This window comes from Cavia porcellus, unplaced genomic scaffold (assembly GCF_034190915.1).
Source record: "Cavia porcellus strain 051 isolate PalLab524CR breed Dunkin Hartley unplaced genomic scaffold, mCavPor4.1 scaffold_24, whole genome shotgun sequence".
NCBI classification, from domain to species: domain Eukaryota; kingdom Metazoa; phylum Chordata; class Mammalia; order Rodentia; family Caviidae; genus Cavia; species Cavia porcellus.
The window spans coordinates 55,385,694-55,405,109 of NW_026947507.1; the positions used below are offsets into that span (position 1 = coordinate 55,385,694).

General features: G+C 42.6%; 1 protein-coding gene across 2 annotated transcripts in view; it reads left to right on the plus strand.

Moving 5' to 3' along the window:
- Nucleotides 1-19,416, plus strand: part of Tbc1d32 (TBC1 domain family member 32) — a 227,335-nt gene that overhangs the window by 157,355 nt on the left and 50,564 nt on the right. The window contains exons 35-36 of one of the 2 annotated variants that reach the window (XR_010042768.1): nucleotides 605-699; nucleotides 1,202-17,248. The gene's annotated coding sequence lies outside the window, so the exon portion shown is untranslated. Of the gene's footprint in view, nucleotides 1-604; nucleotides 17,249-19,416 lie in introns of both variants that reach the window. The other variant, XR_010042767.1, reaches the window with a different exon arrangement.

The following is a 19,416-nucleotide window of genomic DNA, read 5'->3' on the forward strand; positions in this document are numbered from 1 at the left end:
GAATATGCGTAAGCTGCTCTTTATTGGACAACACACTTGTATTTAGCCCGTTCCCCAAAGCTCACTTCCAGAGCATCTTTAAAATCTAGTCTTTCCTATCCAGCATCAACTCAACTGTTGTTCAGAGGGCTCCCTCACTGGTTTTCTGGACTGAGTATGTCTCGAACCTTTAATCAGCCTAACCGGTGGCTAAGAAGACGGAGACGGAGGGCAGAGCCTGCTCTGTGAGCTCTTAGCTCTTCCTGGTGCCCTTGGACCTGGGTCCTTGAAGAGCAAAGCCTCTTACCCAGATTGTGACGTTAGAGAGAAAGGAATCTGAGGTTATGTGGCTGGAATGTAGAGAATTTGTTATGCCTTGAATTAATACCCATGCTGTTTCTGTCTCTTTTTGAATGATTTCAGCCAAACCGGCTGGTCACGCTCTTAATTTCCCAGTCTTCTCATTTCATAAAAGAGCCGAGTGTCCATGAGACAAGGCTGTCTGGCACCAGTTCTGGGAAGAAAGTTTTACTGATGTGTTTTTCCCCCTCATAAGTTTGAGACCATGCTAGGTGCCGCTTCACTGGCAGGTTTGTGTGCTGTGAAGGGAGCTTTGTTTCCACAGATGAAGGCTGAGCTGTTCAAGTGTTTCCGTTGGGGTATTAATCTCATCAGTGATGCAGATTTGACAAGAACTCTGGATGCTGAATATTCTGTATGGTGAGTTTTAGCATGTATTAATTTCTTTTTCCTTTTGACACTTGAGATTCATTTGTAGGCTGAAAAAATCCTCTCAAGTTTTGATATGTAAGGAATGTAAATTTGTTGCTGAGTGGAAAATTAATGGAAGTCAGGAAAGGAACTGATGGGATACTTCAGCTGTGCTCATGACTGGTGGGAGAACAGTGCGCATGCGCACCCCCCCACACACACACACCCATCCCATCCCATTCCCCGCAGGCAGAGTTGCTGATCTATTTAGCAAGGACGGAGTAGTTTACTGGGGTGAGAAAGCCCCACTGGACACCAGCAGATGCATCACTGTGGTCTAGTGTTTCCTGGCCTGAAGTCAGTCACAAGGGAGGCTCATCAGCAGGGTCTCCTCTAAGTGTGACCTAAGATTCAAAATACCCCCGCTGCTTTGGTGACCTTCAGCTTGCTCTTCAGAAATACATCATTTTTATTCAAAAAGTCCTGCTGAAGCTTTATGTTTCTCTTGCAGACTTGGGCGCTGTTGCTCCTGCACCCAAACTTCACATCACAGAGGCAGCACCCCAATCTTGGAAAGGGAGCTGAGTCAGGGCTCAGGGGTCCGGGAGAATCACCTGCCCCACCTTTACCAAGGCTCCCATCTGCGCCAAACAGCTGCCTGCAGAAACCAGAGAGGAGCTAGAAGTGTTGCATACTGAGTGCACAGCATGGACCTAATTTAGTAACACTATAAAGATAATGTAACTTCAGTAAAATTATCAGGAACAGCATTTTTATATGGTGATTCATTGTACATTCCTACATGTATGTTACATACTGTACCAGGGTTTATGTATTATATAGTGATCTATTGTACATTCCTGCATGTATTATATACCACATAGTGATCTACATATTCTATAATACTTTTCTGCATGTGCATTACACACTACACAGTGAGTTACAGATTGTATAGTGACCTATCATACACTTCTGCATGTGTGTTATACTTTCCTATATGTGTATAAATCATCATATAGACATTTACATATTATATAGTGATACATCATCCATCCCTGCATTTGTGTTATATATTTTCAGCAACTCTACCATCCAACCACAGTTTCTCTTAATATGCAAATGTGTGTGTGTGTGTGTGTGTGTGTGTGTGTCCAGTATTTCTCATACCCTGAAGTCTAAACTTTTATGTTTGGACAACACCGTGGTCATGCTGGTCAATGATTTAAAATTCCTTGCTGGGGCAAGGAGTCTGTGAGCTCACACTCTGCTTCTTCTATTGCTCCATGTCGGTGGGACCTGTGAGAAGAGTGTAAGGACACATACCTTTCACTGGAGGATGAACCAGAACAAGATCCAGGACAACAGCCAGGCCCTGGGGCCAGGCCCACATAGTCGTTCGCAGGGTGGGGCAGTCAGTGAACACAGTGATGTAGAAGCCTCTGCAGCCACAGGGAGAGTCAGCAGCCGGGCTCTGGAGAACGCTACTGACAGAGACCAATCCCAGTGCCACATCCAGAGGCCAAGATGGGCTCCACACCCAGCACGTCTCCGCCGCACGTGATGGGCACTGTCACAGAGCTGCAAGCACCAGAGGTGTTTTACTACTGTCATTCTTCCTAGTTTGTCTGATTGGCTGTCCCTTTCCTGGTTGGATATCGTCTTGCTTTGTTTTGTTTTCTGTGGTTATAAAATTTATATTTGGGTTTTTTTCCCCTCTGTTTTATCTTTCTCTGGTCTTCTTTTTCTGTCTTTTTTTCCTTTTTCATCCTCTTTCTCTTCTTTCCTTTTTTCACGTTTTATGTTTCTTGCCTTTTTCATTTTCTTCTAGTGATCCTCTAATTTTCCTCCACTGTTTTTTGAATTTAAACGTTCACATGAGTAATCATTCTCTGCCGTTTCTCATTACTCCTTTGCCTTCTATTTCAGTCTTTCCTTCCTTTGTCCTCCAATTTCCCAAAACTCAGTAATCATGCCTTGACCTTCAGCCTTGGCTCTAATATATCTGACTTCATTCATCACTTTATCCTGTTCCCTTTCCATCTTAAACCGCCCCCCACACACACACAGAAGAGTAAAGTCACTCCATAAAGGGAAAGTCATTGCATAAAAATGCACACTGTATGTTGGATTCTGTTGTATAACCTTAGAGTTTGCTCCTGTGGATGGAGTTAGCAGGTTAATGGTTACCATAGTTTGTCAGTAGTTAAGCTGTACTTGAAACTATTGTCATTACTAACTGTACTGTTTGTCTACAGACATACCACCCTGAATGTGCCCAGTCTTGTCTAACTGTATTATTTTAGCCAGGATGTCATACACATATGTTACAAATAGTTTTTCTTTCCTATATGAGAACACTGTGATTGTATGGGGTCATAATCATCCCCACAGCCCAGTACAAAGGATTGGGAGCTGAGCCAAATAGTAATTTTGCATCCTTTACAAATTGGGAGGGTAGGGTCCTCAGGTAGCTATGAAGAGCCACCTACATGTAGACATGTAGGGAAGCCTCAATACTAGTGATAAAAGTTATATATCATAAGAAATCAACAAACATCAACATAAACAAAATAAGATTAAAAAGAGAAAATAGAAATGATAAGATGCAGAAGCAAAATGCAGCCCCAGACCCCAGCCCACCCAGGACAAGCCCAAAATTCAGTGAGATAGATGAAATTAGAAGTCAAACACTGGAACTTTCTAAAATGATAACAATAGAAATGAAAAAAAAAGTGGAAAGGCTATGCAGAACATAATCTCTGGTACAAAAAGCAATGATAAAATCACTATCAGACAGGTAAAAGAATAGATAAGTTTTAAAAAATGATGTTGAAGTCAGGGTTTATAGGAAAACAATTTCATACAGGACACATCATTTATAGAATTATAATAGTCACCCAAAGAGTCAAAAAGTGCAAGAAATCTTTTCACACACTGAAGATCCCCAAAGACTCCAGCTGAGGGTCTGGATCCCACAGCAGTATCCTGCATGAGTCTAGCTGAAGAACTAGAGCCAATGACAATATGTCATGCAAGTCTGTTTCATGAATCTGTGGTGGCAGGCAGAGGGAGTCAGGAAGCAAAACTGAAAGACCAGGGCTCACCTGAAAAGAGCCCCAGCCATTCTGGGCAACAACAAGGTCCTGAGCTCTTCCAACAAGAACAGCTGCGTTCACATCAGGACAGCCGCGTGACAAGCTTCTCCTGGAGACTGAACAGCATCCCATCATGCCCACTGGAGCCAGAAGTGATGCTCAAAGCAAAGACCAGTGCTTCCCCAAAGTGAACCACAGCCATCCTCAGTGACAACAGCGTCACTCCTCTGACAATGGCAACAGCCAAGTTAATATCAGGAAAGAAGCTCGGCAAGCTCCTGCAGGAGAGCCAGAGGCAACAGGAGAACCAACACTACTACTTCCTCTCCAGTTCACCTTTTTATGTTATCCACAGTTCTCAGGTGGGCCACTCACACTGAGCACCTTGCTGATTCAGCTCAGCTGGATGTCACAAGTGGACCGCCAGTTGTCAGTCCACCACAAATGGAAACAAAAAATGTCCAACATAGGAAAAAAAATGAAATTCATGAAACATTCAAACAGAAATCCAAGAGATTAAAACTTCCACTGAAAGTATATTCAACATACTGAACAGGGGAGAGGAGAGAATTTCAGATCCTGAAGACAGAATTGCAGCTAGTGATCATGAAAAGAAAGATATCTTAAAAATGGCAAGAGACCAGGAAAAACATCCAACAGCTCCAAGATGAAACAAAGAATAATAGCATATGATTAACCTGGGTCAATGAGAAAGCAGAAGACAGCACAAATGCCATTAAAAAAACCCACAGAAATGATGCAGAAAACTTCCCAGGTGTGGGTAAACAATTACACGTGCAAATAAAGGAAGCATATAGAATTACAAATAGCCATGATCAGTGTAAAACTATACCCAGGCATAAAGAAATCAGGATTCCAGAAACTTAGCATAAGAACAGAATATTGAAAGCTGTTAGAGAAAGGGAAACAGATCACCTATAAAGGAAAACCCATCAGAATCACAGCAGACATCAACACAAACCCTCAACATCACCTGGGAGTGAAATATTTCAAGTACTGAAAGAAAATAACTTCCAAACTAGATTCATGTACCCTGAAAAACTACCTTTCAAAATTAATGGAGAAATAAGATACTTCTATGACAAAGAACAACTGAAGATTTTATGACCACCAAACCAACTGTACAAAAAAATACTGAAGGACATTCTAGAGAGAGAGAAAAATGACCAACATTCCAAGAGCAACAACAGAAGGAAACCACCATGCAAGGCAAGCAATTAAATATGGGGAAAATCAGAGAACCAATAGCAAGAAAATGTGACAAAGGTAAGCCAATACATACCAGTTATAACCTTCAAAGTAAATGGCCTCAATTCACCAATCTAAAGACAGACTGGCAGAATTCTTCAAGAAACAAAATCCAGCAATATGCTATATACGGAAAATACATTTAACTCAAAAGGAAATTCATGGACTAGAGTAAAAGGATGCAAAACAATCATCCATGTAACAGGGACCCAGAATAAGCAGGAGTAGCTATTGCAGACAATGTGAGCTTCACACCAAAAATGATCAAAAGAGATAAAGAAGTTCACTATATACTTGTCGGAAAAATTCAAGAGATAGAGATAACAGTCATGAATATGTGTGCACCAAATACAAGAGCAATCAACTATGTAAGACAATTATTAATAGGCATAAAAAATCAAGCTATAACACAACTGTAACGGGAGAACTCAGTACCCCACTATTGCAAAGAGCTAGATTAGCTAGAACAAAAATCATCAAAGAAATATCAGAACTGAACCAAACCTGTGAACAAAGGGACTTAGTAGATGTTTTCAGAGTATTCTATCCAACAACATCAGAAGGCACATTCTTTTCAGCTGCACACGAGATGTTCTCTAAAACATACCATGTAGTGGCTCACAAAACCTGCTTAAGCAAATGCAAAGGAATTGAAATTATTCCATGCATATTATCTGATCATAGTGCACTGAAATTCAAAATTAATGGCCTCAAAACTCCATAAACACATGGAAATTAAATAACACCCTACTAAACAACTAGTGGGTCACAGATGAAATAAGGGAAAAAATTAATATCTACTAAACAAGACTACAGATACTGCTAAATTTATGGAATGCGATGAAAGTAGTCCTGGTTGGAAATTTATAGTGATGAATTCTTACATCAGGAGAACAATGAGCACAAATAGACAACCTAATATTATACCTCTAGGTTCTACAGAAAGAAGAACAAGAGAAACCATAAACCACTACAAGGCAGGAAACTATAAAGATCAGAGCAGAAATTGATGCAAGGAAGACCAAGAAAACAATACAAAGATTAATAAATTGAGTTGGTTGGTTGAAAGAATAAATAAAATGGATAAACGCTTAGCCAACCTTATCAAAAGACAAAAGGCTCAAATTCATGCAATGAGGAATGAAAAGGAAGAAACCACTACAGACCCTGTGAAAATTCAGATCATAAATACCTACTTCAAAAATCTTTACTCTCATAGGATGGAAAATGGAGAAGAAATGGACAGATTCCTAGATAGAAATGACCTGCCAACGCTGAACTAAAAAGATATAAAAATTCTGAACAACCCAGTATCAGTTAATGAGACTGAAAATGTTATTAAAGACCTACCAACAAGAAAATCCCAGGTCCCAATGGATTCACTACTGAATTCTACAAGAAATTTGGAGATTTAAGGCAAATACTCCTCAAACTGTTTAATGAAATTGAAAGGGAAGTAATATTCCCTAACTCATTGCTAGAGGCAAGTATTACTCTGATACCAACACCAGAAAAAGACCCAACCAAAAAGAGAACTGTAGGACAATCTCCCTAATGAATATAGATGTAAAAATATTCAATAAAATACTGGCAAACAAAATGCAGCAAGTCATCAAGATTGGACACCATGACCAAGTGGGATTCATCCCAGTAATGCATGGGTGATTCAACATATGCAAATCAATAAATGTAATATGTTGTATCAACAGAGCCAAAGCAAAAATCACTTGATCTCAGTAAACCCAGAAAAAGCTTTTGATAAGATCTATTCATTCTGATAAAAACCCTAGAGAAAATCAGAAGAGAGTATCTCTACATCAATCTGATAAAAGCCGTCTATGACAACCAGGGATTTAGCATAAATGCCTGCCTGGAAAACACAAAGTCATGAGATCAATCCCCGGTACCCCCCCAAAAAAAGCCATCCATGACAAATCAACAGCCAACATCATACTAATTGAACGAAAACTGAAACCTTTCACTCTAAAATCAGGAACAAGACAAGGATGTCCATTATCACCACTCTTATTCAATATAGTTCTGGAATCATTAGCTTGAGCAATTAGACAAGAGAGAAGTAAAAGGAATAAGGATAGGAAAAGAAGAAGTTAAACTATCATTTTTCACAGATGACATGATTCTTTATGTAGAAGTTTCCAAAAACCACCAAAAGACTCTTAGTTAATCAAATTCAGTAGCATAACTGGATACAAAGTCCATAGTCAAAAACTAATAGCATTCCTGTACACAAATAACAAACTCACTGAGAGAGAAATTAGAGAAGCCACACCCTTCACAATAGCATCTATAAAAATGAAATCTTAATGTAGTAAAGGAAATAAAAAATCTATATGTTTAAAAGTACAGTACTCTGAAAAAGATTAAAGAGGATATATAAAATGGAATGATATCCCTTGCTCATAGATGGGAAGAACCAGCATAGTGAAAATGGGCATACTTCCAAAATTGTTATACAGATTTAATGCAATATAGATCAAAATACTATTAGCATACCTTACAGAACTAGATAAAACATTCCTAAAAATTCATCTGGAAGCACAAGAGACCTGGGCAGCAAAGGCAAGGCAGGAGGCATCACAATCCCTGCTTGGAATTATACCACAAAGCTATTGTGATAAAATCAGCATTGTTACTGGCAAACAAACAAAGACTCAAGGACTAGTGGAACAGATTAGAAGGTGCAGACACAGCTACAAACACATAGCCATCTTTGTCAAAAGGGCCAAACACATTCACTAGAACAAAGATGGCCTCTCTAATCAATGATGCTGTAAAAAGTGGCTCTCTACATGCTGAAGACTAAATCTTGACCCATATTTATCACTGTGCATTAAACTAAAGTCAACATGGGTCAAAGATCTAAATATTAAAACAAACACTAAATCTACTGAAGGATATTCTCAGTAAAAATCTTGGAAGACATGGGGTAGGCAGAAACTTCATGAACAAAGTCCAAACAATGGGAAACACTTGAAAGAATCAACAACTATGATCTCATCTTATTAAAAAGTTTTTGCACAGCAAAAGAAGTCACCAACAGAATGAAAAGACAACCCACAGAGTGGGAAGAATTTTTAACCATCTGTCCCTCAGACAAAGAGCATTTATCTAGAACATATAAAGAATTTCAAAAAATTGGACTCCCTTAATTTGAAGACCCAATCCAAAAATGAGCAGCTGAAATGAACACTCACTTCTCAGATGAAGAAATACAAACAGCAAACAAATATATGAAAAAAAATGTTCAATGTCATTGGTCATTTGAGAGATGCAAATGAAAACAATACTGAGATTCCATCTCATCCCAGAAAGAATGGCTGTCATCAAGAAATCAACTAATAGCAAATGCTGGTGGGGCTGTGGGGGAAAAGGAACCCTTCTCCACTGGTGGGAATATAGACAAGTACAATTGCTGTGAAAATTGGTGTGGAGATTCCTGAAAAACACTAGAAGTAGAGCTCACATTTGACCCAGCTATTCCCCTTTTGGGTGTTTCCCCAGAAGAGTTAAAAAACATCATATCACAGTCATTGATAGCATGTTTATAGCAGCACGATTTGTAATAGCTAAATCTTGGAAACAAATGCACACCAACTGAGGAGTGGCTAAGAAATGTAGCATTTTTATACAGTGGAGCTATAAAGAAGGATAAACATGTATAAGGAAATGGGTGCAACTTGAGACTATCATCATAAGTGAAATAAATCAGACTCACATGTATAAATGTTGCACTGTCTCTGTAGTGTAAGAAACAGAAATGTTAGATAAGATCCAAAATGTACAATAGATGTTGTGAAATGGGAAGAAATTGTGCAAAAGGAAAGAACAATTAGGATGAGAGAAAGGAGAAAAAATATATAAACACACACTAAATAGTTAAGATAGTTATACTTCTAATTGCTATTAGTTCATTAAGAAGGAAAGTTTTGGCTTATGTTGTTTGATCAGTTTTTCATGCCCATATCTTGTCACATGAGTAACCTTTAAAAGTAACAGTATGCAATGTACTAACCATTGTTACTCTCCTACAGTCTTATTTTGAAATTTTGTGCCATTGTTTTTTTCTTTAAAAAAATTTCTTGTTGATTTTTAAAAATGACATAAGCAGTGATCAACATTTAAATTCATAAATATGCGATATATGAAAACTATGTATATTTACCTTCTGTTTTGTAAGATTCTATGATAGTGAAACAAATTTAATACGTGGGACATCTACTCCATTGAGACATCAAATGTAAGATAGTTTATGCCTTCAGAGAGTTTATTCCTTCAGTTTTGGGTGATAAAAGTTTATGCAATAGAAAAAAGCAGATACAAGTTCCTGTTTGTAAATTCTGAGAATTGGCAAGGGTGGCTGCAGAGGAAGGCGACATTACCTTGAGCAGGGTGACCATGAGGGACAGAAGTAAAGCAGACTGGCAAGGCACACACAAGCCCGGGCAGTGGGGGACCAGCTGCAGCAGCATGGAGCTGGAGGCCAGGCCGGGAGCGAAGAAGCCTGGCTGATGCCATGGGTGCGACCACCCCGCCTGCCTCCTGTGGGTCCTGAGTGCTCACCGCTGATCAGCTGCACAGTAACCTGACCCGGATTATCCAGAGCTCGCTCTCTCTTTTTTTTTTTTTTTGTCTTTTTCATTTTTATCGGTACCGGGGATCGAACTCACAACCGCCTGCTTGCAAGGCAGGTGCTTATGCCACTGAGCTAACCCTCCAGCCCTATCCAGGTCTCTTAAATCCTGGAACTAATTTGAGATCTAACTTGCTTCATTTAAAATTATTCCATTTAATCGAATTTCTGGTTTAATAGTTTTATTTTTCCAATGACTGCTGTTAAATAATTATATTTATGAGTGAATTGCTGTGCTCAAAACCAACTTCTTTTTTTTTAATCAGTACTGGGGATCAAACTCAACAACCACGTGCTTGCAAAGCAGGTGCTTATGCTGCTGAGCTAAATCCCCAGCCCCCAAAACCAACTTCTTTAAAATCAACTTTTTATTCTTTTATCTTATACCTTAATGTCTCTGCCAACAAAGCACACTGCTGAAATTTTGAGAGCTGTATTTATGCTAACATGGACCATTCTTCAAAACAACGTTTTGCAGGACTTTCAAAATCTCCCCTTAAATGGTGTTTGAAATGCAGTTCTCTAAAAGATGTGGCGGTGAAGAGGTTTGCGCTCAGAATAAAGGACAAATAAAAATCTTCAGCCATTCTCAAGAATCTATTCAAGAGAATCAGCACTGCTAAATTTCTCTAATGAAGTAATTATTTCAAGCTGTGTTTCTTAAGGAATATTTAGTAATTAAGCTTATGAGCTCTTAATGAGAACAAAGTTAAAATAAAGCACTGAACAGAATTCTCTTGACTGTTACAAAGCAGCTGTGGAGCACAGACGAAGGCCGTGATGACCTTGGAAGGCCCTGTGCTACTTTTCCACTGTGTGTGGGCCTGGGCGACAGCTCTTCTGCTTCAGCCATGGCGCAGGACGAAGTCCTTCCACAGGAAGTTGGCTTCCAGTATACTCGGTGCCTCCTCTTTGTCATCTGCCTACCTCCCCCTGATCGGCTGTGAATTTTCCTAAGGAAGACAATCGATTTGATCCTTTCAGGTCTCCTAATACATTCCTAGTTTCCACAGACCAGAGCTCTGGCTAACTTTAGTGTCCCTCGAGATGTAATCATATTGCACAGGACAGGATGTCAATAAATGCGAATTCTCTCTCATCTTGGTACCACGGATAGCCAGTCCTCTTGTGTCAGTGCATGAACACATCTCCTGATGTAACAGGGGTGACTGAAGCGTGTGCTCTTGGATCGCTGTCATCTCACGGTGGGCTCCAGCACTCTGTGCCACTGAACCGAAGCATAATTCCCAGAGGCAGCAAGTGTTAGATCCTGCTGGCATTTCCAGAATATTCTCATTAGCAAGGGCTATGGGCATCCCGGACACTAACACAATGGAGTTTTTCTCCTCCTTGTTGAAAGGAATCTTGGGGAGAGACAAGGAAAGGTGCAATGCTAGTGGAGGTGGCATTTCCGTTGTGCTGTATGGCAGGAAAAACAATGCATAGGAACCAGCTCTGAGGGCAAGACATGCTAGGAGACAGCCGAGGAGGCCAAATTCAGGGCAGGAACAGGGGACCCCCACACCCTGAAGACGGATGAAGAGGCTGGTACCGCACGCTGGAGTGGTCCTCTGCAGTGGTCCTGAACTGTTTAATATCACTGTGAGGTTGCAAGCCTTAGTTAAGAAATACTCCAGGCATCAGTGTTTGGTACAGAATGCTCAGCCAAGAACCTTACCAGCTGGGTTTATCTACAGGGTTAGAAGTGTTAGCCATGGTCACCAGATGACAGCTGTAGCCAAGATGGCTGTGGTCATGTCAGGCTGGACTCCAATATACCATCAGTGGAAACTTCACCTACACCTGTGGTGTCACGTAGCAGAGTCCTTGGCTCAATCCTCATGTCATGGTTTGGGTCTGGATGTCCCCAAAGCCTCATGCAGACATGGAGGATGGAATTTTCAGAGGCAGCTGAACCTAGAGTTTGTGACTGATTCATGATCCGATTCTGGGATTAAGGGTATGAGTGCTACACCCGCCCTAGGGCAGGTAGCCTGCTTAGAGTATAAGGGAAAGAAAAAGGCTTGTCTCTTTTCTCTTGCTTGTTGCTTTTGCTGTGTTCTGCTGCTGCAAACAGTTGCCCCTGTGCCATGCCACCCTGCCTTGGAGCCAGCCAATTATGGACTGAAATATCTACAAACTGTTAGCTAAATAAACCTTTCTTCCCTTTAACTCCAGATATTGGGTACTTTGTCTTAGCAACAAGAGAAAAATAAGAAGACACTTGAGTTATGCAAAGCAAATGGGTTTTAAACAAAACCCTATATATACAGGCAGTTCAGATTAAATAGGAAAACATTCTTTCAAGATATTTGTGAGAGTATGGTAGTTCTCTTTTATACAGATACATTCATGAGACAAACGTGAAGTCTTTCTGAATATGGCTTATAATCAGCACTTAATGAATATGTCACACTTCAAAAGTGACACCGCAGTATTAGTTCAGGCATTAACTATTCCTAAGCTTTTGGATGTGAACCACAGAGAACCACGTTGCCCATGAGAATCCTTCCTGACTGAAATGTTAGGAGGTAGCTTCCTCATATTCCCATTTTTTTTTAAGTTTCATTTGAAATAAAACTTCAAAATAAAACCATTTTTAACTTTAGGAGAGCTAATTCTGTGAGACAAGTTGAAACTACTCCAGTGATTTTGGCCGTTAGTCAAGTTACAAGTGTGTTAGTTGCTCAGGAGGGTAACAGGAAAGGTCCTCTGTGTAGGCTGTTTTGCCGTATTTTACTTGATGGTGGAACAGTTAGTACAGTAAAGTCAGAAAATTAAAAAAGCTTCACTGTGCCCATAAAATCTGACTTGTATTTAATGGAAGACAACATCATCAGGAACAACCCTTTAAACTATGAAACACTGAAACTTAGATTGAAATATAAATTCACTACTTTAAAAGAAGGCAAGCTTCTAGGCGAGTGTGTGTATGTGAAAGCACAGGTGTGTGTATGGCAGACAGAGAATCCAAGCATCAGCAAGGGACCTGGCAACTCCCAGTCCACTCCTAGGGGTCAGTTTCCCCAGAGATCAGAGCACCATGAGGATGCTGCTGGTACTAGATGATTTCGCAGCACTGTTCATGATGGTGAAATGAACGTAGATGGATGATCACAAAAGGAGGACAAGGTAAGGGTGAATTTCTTAGAGTTGCATCTGCTGAATTGAAGGATTTCCACAAGGTGCCCTTGGATGCAAGAAAGTGCCTGAGTGGGACTATTTTATGCTAAATAAAACCTGGGTGGCTGTACATGTGTGTCAGCAGATTGTCACATGAGCACGAAGAAATGGGAAAATAATATAAGCCAGATTGTTCATCTGAATGTGCCAGAAGATTCTGTGGAGCTTGGGAAGGAATACTCATGCACACATGCATGTACATGGACACACATGCACATGTGCATACACACACGCACACACACAGAGAAGGTACAGGGAACAGCGATGGCTGACCACGTCAGGAAACACAGGACCCACACAATCAGGGCCGACTCAGTCCAGCTTGTGCATCACAGAGACTCCTGCATGTTTTCTAGCCTTCTCGGTGCCTGTTTTCACTGAGTGACCTGCAGAGCACTGGGGAGTCTCAAGGTGAGCCGCACTTGACAAACCCTGACCCGGGCACCCAGTGAAGCTGGTAGATGAATGAGGCCAGTGGAGCACAGAGGGCTTGGAGGTCAAGGTGAGTGAGAAAGGGGCTGGTATCTGTGAGCTGGGCAGCCTTCTAATAACAGTAGGTCACAGGTGCACGTTCACTGGATAGAGCAGTTGGAATTAAAACATTTGGGGTTCAGCAGTCTCAGGGGGACAGGGAAGCGCCACTGAGTCTGACCAGGGAGGCAGGGAGTGTGCTGTGGACCCCTTCTCAGCCCGGCCCTTGAGGAATGAGACACACTGCGCACCTCCTGGAGTGGGGCTACTCTGGGCTGGACACAGCACTTTCTCAGGAGCCACAGGGGCAGGCCTCCAGGGGCAGGGCAGCAGAGGCAGGAAGGACATCACTGGACCCCACAGAGCTTGCTGCGGGGATTCTTCACCTGCCTTCCTAGTCTTTCATAAGGAGTGGGGGGTGCGGGATTTCTAAGGACAGGCCTGGCACTGGGTGTTCGCTGGACACTGCCTCTCCTTGGGGCATTCACTGAGAATGCTGCTGGCAAGTGGGCATCGAGCCCTCAGGCAGCATGTACACCGACCTGGGCCAGTGGACTGACTATGCTTGCCCGCTGGCTCCAGACACCGCCAGCCCGGGTTAAACCCTGACCCACAGGTCAAGGTTCCCAGTTTTCAGAAAGTCCTCAGCTGTCTCCCAGTACGGTGACTGTGCCCGGGGCAGCTTTCAGCTGGACTCAGCTCTCTCTGTCCACTCGAGACGGAACTCGGGTTGATTTATGTTAGTAGCGCCCTTCTTCCCCTTGTGGGGAAATTCCTCAGTCTCGGTGTGCTGACAGTCCCGGTCCCATCCTCAGAGCTGTTACCAGCTAAACCTTTTCCCTCATTTCCTGTCATTCTTGGGGGGGTCTGGAAAGAGGGGTGATCAGTAGGACAGACAGGAAGAGGTACCAGCAAGGAGCAGGTTGGCAGGGGTGGGAAGGGCAGGGAAAGAGTCCATCATGAGGCCAGCATATTTGTCCACGTCAAAGGAGTTTGCTGCTGTGTTTTTTCATTTGAAAAATTATTGTCTTTAATTTTCTTTTAATATCTGAAAGGGAAATTGGCCTTTGGATAAGTAAAACACTAAAAAGTTAGGGTAATTTTCCTAAACCTGTTTAACGAGTACTTTTATCATTGGGCTTACGACGTTTTGTTTAATCAACTCTCCTCAGTAGAAAATGTTACTGCTGATATTATTAAAAATACTCATTTTTAATATTTGTTTGCATAATTATCTTCAACTTCTGTTTTGACAGGATTTTCTTTGCCGTTATGTAAATTCCTGCAGTTACAGCAGATGATTCCAGACAGACTCATATTTGTACAAGTAAAAGAAACACACTTTAAAAAAATAAATAAATAAACATCAACAAATAAAAATAAAATTAAAATGTAAACTCCATTTTTCAGAACTTGAATTTGCAAAACCTGGAAATTCCAGCCCAGCAGGAAACACCCTCCATTGGCCTGGGGCTGGGGACTGGTGGGAAAACATCTGCTGGGATGTTTACTGCTCATGCAGAGAGGCTGCACCTCGCTGCCTGTGGCAAGGAGGAACTGGGTGACAACACTGCCTGTGCGTGCAGTTTCGTTTCACCCCAGGACACGTCCTGCTCCTCACCCCCCAGGAAATAGTCTCGGCAACATGTAGCGTGTAGGCAGATGCCTGACTTACAGTGGAACAGCTGCCATCTGGAGTCATCTCTGGGAGCCTGAAAAGTCCCTGGCTTGGGCCTCTGGGTTCTCGAGTGGTGATGAGTCAGCTATACGGGGCCACCTTTCCCAAGCATGCTCAGCCTAGTGAGGCCCTTCCTGTCCACGCATGCAGCCTCCAGGACAGTGTAGAATCGGGAAACAGACAGAGATCCCTGTCCTGGACTATCTGGAGAAGCCCATTCCCAAGGATTGAGCACCTCAATCCATCCACTTCTCAGAAGGGACCTGGCCACCAGCCTTTGCAGAGGCGCAGCTGTGCAGATCCAGGTCGCTTACCAGGTGGTCACTCGGGGTGGTCACTGTCCTGGGCTGGTGAGAGTCTGGCCGACCCTGGGTGCCCCATGAGCATCAGGTCATTTGTGCCAACACGCGCCGTGGCCTATACTTACTTAGGAAAAAAACACAAAAGCATATCTCTAGATATGACACAAATACTTAAATGAACTCATATTTTAATTGGAGAAACAAAAATCTCATGCAATTGTGCACTGAGAATGGTGTGTACTGGTCCTTTGATTTTCTTTTCAAAATAGTGCAGACTCCTGACACCTGGTCTTGGCCCTGCCGTGGACAGCAGCAATAAAAGGTTAGTGGATGCCCGCTGAGAATGAGAACGATGCGCAGGGACTTTTCAGCGTAGGCATAGCCGTTCTGCTAGAGAATTAAACAAGCTCAGATATTCTACCTGATAGTGCTTAGATTTTCCTATAGCTTTACCTGAGTGCCTGTGGGATTGTTCTGGAATTCTAAGGTAAGTGTTGAGTGTGTGGGTGCAGTGGTATCTCCCACTCTGCCCAAGTGTCTGCACACATTCTTGAGTTTCAACGAATGTTAGACATCAGGATTTTTAGCTATGCTGTCACCTTATAATATTTGGATATTTAAAAGCGTTTATGAGAAGTCTACATAGCCTTCACAGAATACTTTGCCACATAGTAGAAATTATGATAATGATAATAAAATAGCCCTAAGAATGTGTGTTTGACTCACACTTACTGTGAACAAAACCACTATGAAAGAATCTTTATGAAATTGTCAGAATGTGATTCATACCAGATATTAGATTACACTAGGTTGAGCATTTGTAGGCAAATGAATGAGCCTGGAGACCATAACACTCAGTGACCTTCCTTACTCAGACACAGGAAGATAAACACACGGTGTCTCCAGTAGAGGTGTAAGTGACCCACAGAACCAGGTAGAGGGGCAGAAGGGTCAGGGGAGCTGAGGATGACCCAGATGGGCAGGCGGGTTACGCACCATCCCAAGGTGGGCAGAGACAGGTCTGGTGAAGTGCTAACTTCTAAGTCTACAGTTTAAGTGCATGGATATTTCTTAGGTTCTTCTTTTCACTGCATAGTTGATATTTTTCATAAAACAAGTTACAAGGGTAGGAAAAGACGGAAGGGAAGTGGGGAGGAGCCAGGGCAGCGCATGAGGGAGAGGGCGAAGCAGGATCTGGAAGGAGAAGCCAGGCTGGGGTCCAGGCCTCTGCTTCCCGGGCCCCTCTGCGGGGTCCTCCTCTCGTCCCCTCCAGCCCCTCTGCTGAGCTTCCTGCCCGCTCCTGTCTGTCTTTTACTTCGCCTTTATTTACAGAGTCGCTGCTCTGAGTGCAAACCCGGCACTTTCTTCACCCGCTGCTCACCGAGGGTGAACCGGGCTGTTCCCGGGATCCGGCCACTGCGAGCTGCGTGCGTCCCGCTTCTCTGTGCAGGCGGCGATGCGCACTTCACGGAGCCGACGGGAACTGAGTTTTCTCTGCAGTGGATGCCTTGAGGTCTCCAGCACGGGTACAGAAGGACGAGACAGGAAGCGCCCTGAGAGCCCGGCCTCAGCAGTCCTCGCTGGCCGGCCTCAGCTCTGGAGGCCCCAGCCTCTCCTCTGGGGCGCACTGCACCCTGCAGACAGAAGGCAAACCGGTGTAGACGCAGCAGCCAGATCTGTGGACACCATGGTCAGGGCGGCTTCGTCCGGAACAGCACACAACTTACAGACGCAGATGCACACCATTGAAGAGACAAGTACGTTCAAGGGACAACACGGAGAATGACCGCGGGCCCCTCCCAGCTCCCACGACTCTCGGGAGACTGCGCACCGGAAGCAGCCAGGAGCAGTCGCTCTGTGCTGAGTCCTGTCCTTGTGCGTCAGGCAGGGCTGATCACGCCTGGTGAAGGTGAGTGCAGAGTGGCTGGAAGTACTTTATATCCTGATTTTTACCCAGACCGCTATATATGCAAAAATCATGCTTTCCCCGTAAAACGAACATTCTTTATGTACTTTTTTTTTGGGGGGGGGGTCGTACTGGGAATCGAACTCAGGACCTTGCGCTTGCCAGGCAGATGCTCGTGCTGCTGAGCTACATCCTTGGGCGTGTGTACTTACATTTAAAGGATAAAAATATTATTATCCACATCCCAGGACAGAAGAGCAAATAACATAATATGAAATTGTTTACTAAATTATAAAGCTATGCAAATTTCATACATGATCGATTCCAAGCTAAATTGCAAAATGTTTGATGAAAGCAAGAACCAATTTTTAAATTATGACCCGTTATTTTTGTACTAAATTTGACCCACTTTGTATCTAAATGCATTCCATTTTTTACTAAGCCTGTGATAACTTTATTCTTAAGTTACCGTTTTCAATGTTCCATCAATAGCAGAAAATTTGAGTATTAATTTTTGAATATCAAATAGTCACACAGTTGAGTGCCTCATATACACTACACACTGTAGTAGTACTCTTTAACAGACTTACATGAGATGTTATCATGGGCCCAGACATGGTGGTGCACACCTGTAATCCCAGCACTAAAGAGGCTGAGGCAGGAGGATTGCCACAAGTGCCAGGCCAACCTAGGCTTCATAGTGAGTTGAAGGTCAGCCTGGACTACATAGCAAGACCTTGTTTAAAAAAGCAAAGCCAAACCTGACAACAAAGTTCCCACAGATAAACAAGCCTTTATCTCTTCTCTTTACATCTTCATGTTTGAGTAAAAAACTCGATTTTGATCCAGTTAACTGAGTTTTCTCAGATACCATTTATTAAAATGAAAGAAGCCGAATGATTATTAGATATCAAAAAACAGAACACTACATATAATTTTCAGTGATGCAAAATCTAAATTAAGTATTTACTTCTGCTTTGTTTCTATAAGCTTCTGGAAGTCAAAAAGTATTTTAGATTGTTTTTTTAAAAATATAAACTTCTGAGTTTCAGATCTCTAAAAATATATTAAATATTAAAAGTACCTTTGAGGCTGCAAATTGTCATGCAACTTTTACACCCACACAATAAATATTCCTTAGAAGTTTATACATTGCAGGTATTACTTCATACTTGTTTAAAATTCTCCGTTCTCAATTGTGTATTTTCAGAGTATGTTTCCACCTCCACAGTAAGAATTTCTCCCTGAGTAAGGTATGCATTCCTGTCTGTCCTTCTCCCAAACACTCCTTAGCTGGCTCCCGGGGGTTGGTGCTGGGCTTTTAGAAGGTAGGTCCCAGCACCTGACCTGCAAGCAGGATGCACAGGCGGCAGAGGACAGGGACCCAGCTCTGTGGCTGCTGCCCAGCTTGAAGTCCCTTGCTGAGGGCCCGTGCCAGGCAGGAGCAGCAGGTGATCCTTTGACCAAACTGTGCCCCCGCAGCTCAGCCGACCCTGAAGAGGCCTCAGGCAGGGTTCTGTCCTGGAGAGCCGCCTCTGACAGCTGCTCCAACTCTGAACCACCAGCTTTCCTGTTCTCACTCCTCCATCACACAGGAGTCGTTAGTGGACATCGTAAGCAGGTGCTGCGTGCACTCTGGCTCCTGAGAAGCCCAGCACCCCTGTGGCAAAGCACCATGGAACCGTGTGTGTCACGGGCCGGCGTCTGGGAGAGCCACATTCCTGTGGATTAGACTCCTCGGCCCAGTGTTGCTCTGACAGAGGAAGATGCCCAATAAATAATCCTCAAAGATGTGAGTTGCTCTCCTCTTATGTGCATATCTTTAGCCGTTTGCACCTTCTTTTAAATATTTCACTCAGTGTTCATAATCAATAGGACACAGTAACAGTGTAGGGATTCATGGGGGAAATCTAAAAATATTTCCTTGACCATGTATTAAATCCAAAATAAACCTATTTTATATAACATTGACTAATTGGCAATATTTACCATTTTAATACTGAATCTCTGTTATTGCCTGTTTATTTTTAAATTTTCTTTAATTATTTATTTGGTGTTTTGAGACAGAGCTATATTGTGTATGTAGTTCAGGCTGGCCCTGAACTTACTTAGTAGCCCAGGTTGGCCTCAAATTGGGAGTGATCCACTTGTCTCATCCTCTGAGTGCTGAG